A 7,744-nucleotide genomic window follows, 5' to 3' on the forward strand; every position below is an offset into this window, starting at 1 on the left:
ATAATAGGTAGTGGTCGATAACCGATGAGTTACGCTATCTGTTGCCGATATGCCTTCCATATTCATAATGGCATAGATTATAGCGGGGACACACAGTGTCCGCTATAATCTATGATAATCAGTGGACACAAACGCTCAAGTGAACCGATTAGTTTGCATGGCAAATGAGTACCAGCTATGAAAAGCCTTTTTGGTCACTACAAACAAACAGAAAGCCTACTCCATAAAACGAGAAGCCATACGACTGTACGTGTAAGTACTGCTATTACTGCCAAAATATTCTTACCCAGAACAGTATAACTGCAGCTACACTTTAAGAACAAAAAACTGTACCACAGGAAAACTAAACTGATCATCTGTGTATAGAGTGATGATACGATTGAAACCCAACTGTGTAGAATTGTTTAAAATTAGAACTAATTATGTAATAATTATTAACTGTTTTTGATTGTCAGAGAATTGTACTGGCACATCAGCACTATACCCCTGGAGGGTCCTGCTGATTAAAAATAAATAATAATATAACAGCCATCTTGGTAACTAGCTAATCAAAACACAGAGTAAGTAATCCAGACAAGGGAGCAAGTATTAAAATATTTGTGGTGCCTAATTGTCTGTGTTGTGTAATAGAGGCCACACCACCATAGGTAGTTGTGCAATATAACAAAGTTACATCACTTCTGTTTTCTCAATGCTACAAATCATTAGAATATACATCATGCAGTAGCTATACAGTAGTAATTCTATTTGATTTTCACTTTACAGAATATACAATAATTTAATCAGTATAATTATGTGACCCTATTTTGGAAAACCATGCATTTGGGCACATAAGCCAATTTTCATTTTTATAGCTACAATGAAGCATTGAGTGGTTATCTAACTTGTGTGAAAATTTTGTGATGATACGTTGAAGCATTCCAAAGATATGGCCAATTTACTGTCTAATACATTACAAACTAACTTTTCATTATCAGTTTATAGAACTGTATAGTGATCAGATGTGACAAATTGATGACAAATCACTTTGTTGACAAAGATCTCCATTCTTACAATCTAAATGGATGAAAAGATACCCTTGAGAGTTTAATCATGTGTTCTTTGTGCTTTTTCCTCCATTAAATCACTTGTATTATTGTCTAAAGACAAGAAAATGTTTGGTTTTGGGGATAAACAAATCACCCAATTTGTAAGTTAATTGCTGTCCCACGCATTGTGAAACTACTACATGGTCTGATATAATTGAGTATATCTCCTAGAATAAAAGAGCTATGGGTGTGAAATTTCACAGCAAGAAGGCTTAATAGTTGCTTTATCAGAATATGCAAAAAAATCAATTAAAAAAATTGCAAAAATTTTCAATTGAGTATTCCCACAAATATTGCATGTGCCCAAATGTATGGTTTTCCAAAATATGGTCACAATTATATAATATACGCTGTGACTTGCAGAGGTATAAGCATGAGTAAAGAATGTATATATAAACATTGCGAAGTGTAGCTATAAAACTTCAAGTTAAGTTGGGCCCCCAGGTCCTTCTCCTACTGTCCATTAGCTGTTTATACCAACCCCGAGTTGCCAGTATATATAAATATGATAGCTATATATGTAGGAGATGATTGCTCACATTCCTGGTTTAATGAATATCTAAACTATTATCTCCCACACACCACAAAGGAATGTATAGTATGCACAACACATCAAGACTTGTGTCAGTGAAATCATTTCCAAGCTTTAACACTCTTCAAAAACATTTGTTGAGAGTGTCTTATGTACTAGCTACTTAGTTATACTTGATTTTGCCTTGAATTATCTAGCTAGGCAATACCATAGGCTACACTGTAAAAAATGCCAAAAAAATGACAAAAAGCATACGTTGTTTCAGCAGAACTGTTAATTGCTGTTTTAACATTCTAGATCTTTTAACGAAAAGGGACTTCTAGTGTAACAACAATTTTTTACTTTAACAAGAAAATGATGTTACAGCAACAAAAATTCCTGTTATTATTTTAATAAATGAAGTGTTTGCTGTTTTTTACAGCAGGGATAACACGTTCTTTGTTACAATGAAAAATCCTTTTTTACAGTGTAGCCACATGCAGTGTAATTTAGATATGAACATCTATAGCAATCACTCAGTGACTACTGCAGCTACATCGGAAGCACTTCAGCCCTCATTTTACAGAAAGCAAAAGTTAGGCAAGGAAGTAATACAGGCTCTTTAGTTCTTGCCTTCTCTGGCTTCTAGTGGGAGGTGTCCGACACCAACTACCAAACTATGAGATTCTACTTATCCAGATTTTGATTCCAGCTCTACATTTGGACTTCAAAACTAATTTTTAAACACTTCAATTACTTAACATTAATAAAACGAGAGTATGCGAAAATATACAGAATAAACAACAATTTCAAAGTAACGTGCACAATCACGTGATCTAATCGACGTTGGAATATCAATTTGTACCTGTTGAAGTGGTAGCTAATCTTTTCAATGACTAATATAACAGATTGTTACTGATGGCGGACAGAATACTGACTTCGACCTCACCAGAGACGCGAGAAGCAATGCCATTTGCAGAGTTTAGAAAAGATCCTAAAAGTATGACTTTATACTCAGCTATCTCAGTAACTAACTTAATTAGCTATCATGTCGGCATTTATAAGAGAAGTTTCGAGTTCACCGAACGTGACTCGAAACCCACACCCGATTCAGTGTGGTGTCATAGTACTTAGTTAGCTATAGTTATTTATAGCGCTAAAACGAATAGACCGAATATTCGAATTCGTTCGAAACGATCATTGATTCGAAACATCGAAATTACAGGTAAAGATGTCGCAACACTAGTAATCAAAAGTGGAGAATCTTTGTCAGTCTCTACAATACAACTGCTACACTGGGCTAGAGATGCAGTACCGATAACATGATCTGATCGGTGATGGCGAGGGTGATCATAGCGTAACTCACCGGTTATCGACCAGTTAACGTTTCTCGCGTCATAAATCAGCCATACAACGTCGTAGAACAGTGAAAATTTCAACACAACTAGATAAAGTAACGCCTAATACATCTGCTAAATATCATTCCCACAATTAAAACTACGCAAATACAGTGGTGATTATAGCTAAGGGCGTACGTTCATCTATTATCGACCGTCTCTATCTATTATCGACTTACGTGTATATTCCAATTAGCTATTATCGACTTTTTCCAAGAAACTGGTAATAGATCGCTATGAATTTCATGAAGCAATACAACTATGCAAACAGTCTAACCACTATTACGAGAAGGGTCTACACCTAAAAAATGAATCCATTTGAACCTATAGTTCAAGAGTTATGCACACACATATTAGCTAAATTTATATTTACAGATTCCACATATATACAAGTCATTGTTAACTTGTAAGCACTGGCTGTGCATCCACTTCTTGCACCGTTCATTAGTACACTCAACCCACTCCCTCATCAGCTTCCCAGCACTTGACATATCATCCTGGTATAACCCAAAGCATACGGCACATTCATTACTAGAAATTTCTTTGTCTTGTACACCATATTGATCTTCGTCTTCTACTTCTGAGTCAGAAGATAGCTCAGCTACCACTGGTGCCTTCTGTGTCTTGTTTGCAGACCTCTTGTGTTTCTGTCCTCTTTGCTTTGCTCTCTCTTCATCCTTCTTTCTTCTCGATTCAACTTTTCTTTTCTTTTCTTCTTCTTTCTCTTGTCGTTTTCTATCTCGCTCCTCTTTTCTCTTTGCTTTCTGTTCCTCTTCTTCCTTTTTCTTCTTTTCCTTTTCAATTAGAAGTGCTAAAGACTCAGCACTTGTGAGCACTCTAGCAGTTGATTTAGATTTGGTGGATGCTTTCGATACTACTCTTCTTTCACCCAAAATTTCCCGAAGCTCTGACACAAACACTCTGGTATTTGCTAGACTAGCTGAAAGACTGTACGTAGGCTGTTCTGGTGATGGCACTACATTTTCCTTGTCTACTGTACTGTCCATAGGCTGTTCTGGTGATGGCACTACATTTTCCTTGTCTACAGTACTGTCATCTTCGGTACTAGTATTACAGTTCAGTGGTTCAACTTGCTCCCCATTTACCTGTGTCTCTATGGTGGTGCTCGATGACAAATTCTCTGGAAGGTCATCTGGATGTTGTTGCTGTAGCCATGACACATACATTTGATCGTCATAAATGTTGTAGCCATTATCATACCTTCTTTGAAACAATTCAATTTGCTCCTCACTATATGAAACAGGTGATAGTCCTGGACCACTTTCTTCTAGATTGTGTTCACTAAACCCATCTTGTGAAACACTTGAACGTTCATTGGGCTGTGTCACTGCTGGCATCATTACTGGTGTTGCTTCTGGTATCTTATTAGATATTGAAGAATTATCATATGGCTTGATGGCAGTGGAATTGAATGGATAAACACCCACCTTTCGAAATCCGGATACAATTGTATGTGGTTGTATAGACAAAAACCAAGCCTTGTTGAAAAGTGATGAGAACTGAAATCTGGTGACCACTTTACCAGGGTTGTCGGCCATGTACTCATGACAAACTCTAGACCAGTGCTTTTTTAAAGGGCCAAAAAAGCTCACATCAAGAGGCTGAGCGACATGAGTGGTATGGGGTGGCAAGCAAAAAAGAATAATTTCATTTTCAGCTGCAAACTTTATAGCCTCCAAAGTAAAATGGGAGGAATGGCCATCTAAAAGTAACAACACAGGTCGAGAAGGTGGAATACTTTTTGTGAACTGTTTACTCAGCCACTCAAAAAACAGCTCGTGGTCTGTCCACCCTTGGGGTGACATTGCGTATTTTGTATCTGGTACCTCACCTCTAGTCCATTCATAGTTCAAGCGTTCCCCCTTAAAAATCACCATTGGTGGTATCATAGTGCCTACAGCATTAGCACAGGCTAAGATTGTTATTTGTGCCTTGTTCCCCGAAGATGGTCCATGAACTTTTTTGATCCCTTTAAGTGCAACACGTTTCAGCTGCTTATGGTCAAGTGGCATGCCCGACTCATCCATATTATAGATGTAACTGGGTTTATCCATCAAGCCATTCACCTCCAAGGTATTCCTTAGCAATACAAAATAGTGGTCTAGCGCTGACTGGCTTACTGCATTGAACCTGCAATGTGATAGTGGATCTGAGGTTCGTAGGGACAATTCGGAATGTCTTTTCATAAATTTATACCACCATCCTTCTCCATTAAATTTTATCATTTGCAAACCCTCTTTTGCTCTTTTCTTCTCCACCAACCTCTTCACACAGTCTATTACTTCCCTCTTTGTTTTTCCATTCCCCATTTTGCAGCATTCTACTAGGAAATCAACCAATGCTTGGTCTTCCTCTGGTGTTAGGAAGCCTGGTGGACCAGGCTTCGCTCCATGCTTCACTCGTCCAGAAATTCTGTCCTTTAGTGTAGTTCGTGGCACGTCAAATTGTTCTGCAGCTTTATTCACCCCCATCTCCTTTGAAATAACCGCGTTCATTGCTCTAGTCATAGATTCAGGGTCCCACAGTTTGCGGCGTTTAACAGCGCCAAGATGCTGTACTTCCGATATTTTATTTCTTGTCTTCCATCCTTTCTTAGCGGTAGATGTTCGCTTCCGTTTAGGCATTGGATTACGCCAGACCAGACAGCAACAAAGGTCTCAAAGTTGGTCTCTAGATAACCTTCCCGTATAATTGCGTATTTATTCGTATACTGACTGGTCGATAATAGGTGTGGTATCCTGGTCGATAATAGGTAGTGGTCGATAACCGATGAGTTACGCTATCTGTTGCCGATATGCCTTCCATATTCATAATGGCATAGATTATAGCGGGGACACACAGTGTCCGCTATAATCTATGATAATCAGTGGACACAAACGCTCAAGTGAACCGATTAGTTTGCATGGCAAATGAGTACCAGCTATGAAAAGCCTTTTTGGTCACTACAAACAAACAGAAAGCCTACTCCATAAAACGAGAAGCCATACGACTGTACGTGTAAGTACTGCTATTACTGCCAAAATATTCTTACCCAGAACAGTATAACTGCAGCTACACTTTAAGAACAAAAAACTGTACCACAGGAAAACTAAACTGATCATCTGTGTATAGAGTGATGATACGATTGAAACCCAACTGTGTAGAATTGTTTAAAATTAGAACTAATTATGTAATAATTATTAACTGTTTTTGATTGTCAGAGAATTGTACTGGCACATCAGCACTATACCCCTGGAGGGTCCTGCTGATTAAAAATAAATAATAATATAACAGCCATCTTGGTAACTAGCTAATCAAAACACAGAGTAAGTAATCCAGACAAGGGAGCAAGTATTAAAATATTTGTGGTGCCTAATTGTCTGTGTTGTGTAATAGAGGCCACACCACCATAGGTAGTTGTGCAATATAACAAAGTTACATCACTTCTGTTTTCTCAATGCTACAAATCATTAGAATATACATCATGCAGTAGCTATACAGTAGTAATTCTATTTGATTTTCACTTTACAGAATATACAATAATTTAATCAGTATAATTATGTGACCCTATTTTGGAAAACCATGCATTTGGGCACATAAGCCAATTTTCATTTTTATAGCTACAATGAAGCATTGAGTGGTTATCTAACTTGTGTGAAAATTTTGTGATGATACGTTGAAGCATTCCAAAGATATGGCCAATTTACTGTCTAATACATTACAAACTAACTTTTCATTATCAGTTTATAGAACTGTATAGTGATCAGATGTGACAAATTGATGACAAATCACTTTGTTGACAAAGATCTCCATTCTTACAATCTAAATGGATGAAAAGATACCCTTGAGAGTTTAATCATGTGTTCTTTGTGCTTTTTCCTCCATTAAATCACTTGTATTATTGTCTAAAGACAAGAAAATGTTTGGTTTTGGGGATAAACAAATCACCCAATTTGTAAGTTAATTGCTGTCCCACGCATTGTGAAACTACTACATGGTCTGATATAATTGAGTATATCTCCTAGAATAAAAGAGCTATGGGTGTGAAATTTCACAGCAAGAAGGCTTAATAGTTGCTTTATCAGAATATGCAAAAAAATCAATTAAAAAAATTGCAAAAATTTTCAATTGAGTATTCCCACAAATATTGCATGTGCCCAAATGTATGGTTTTCCAAAATATGGTCACAATTATATAATATACGCTGTGACTTGCAGAGGTATAAGCATGAGTAAAGAATGTATATATAAACATTGCGAAGTGTAGCTATAAAACTTCAAGTTAAGTTGGGCCCCCAGGTCCTTCTCCTACTGTCCATTAGCTGTTTATACCAACCCCGAGTTGCCAGTATATATAAATATGATAGCTATATATGTAGGAGATGATTGCTCACATTCCTGGTTTAATGAATATCTAAACTATTATCTCCCACACACCACAAAGGAATGTATAGTATGCACAACACATCAAGACTTGTGTCAGTGAAATCATTTCCAAGCTTTAACACTCTTCAAAAACATTTGTTGAGAGTGTCTTATGTACTAGCTACTTAGTTATACTTGATTTTGCCTTGAATTATCTAGCTAGGCAATACCATAGGCTACACTGTAAAAAATGCCAAAAAAATGACAAAAAGCATACGTTGTTTCAGCAGAACTGTTAATTGCTGTTTTAACATTCTAGATCTTTTAACGAAAAGGGACTTCTAGTGTAACAACAATTTTTTACTTTAACAAGAAAATGATGTT

The sequence above is a fragment of the Dysidea avara genome, chromosome 10, assembly GCF_963678975.1.
Source record: "Dysidea avara chromosome 10, odDysAvar1.4, whole genome shotgun sequence".
Classification (NCBI taxonomy): domain Eukaryota; kingdom Metazoa; phylum Porifera; class Demospongiae; order Dictyoceratida; family Dysideidae; genus Dysidea; species Dysidea avara.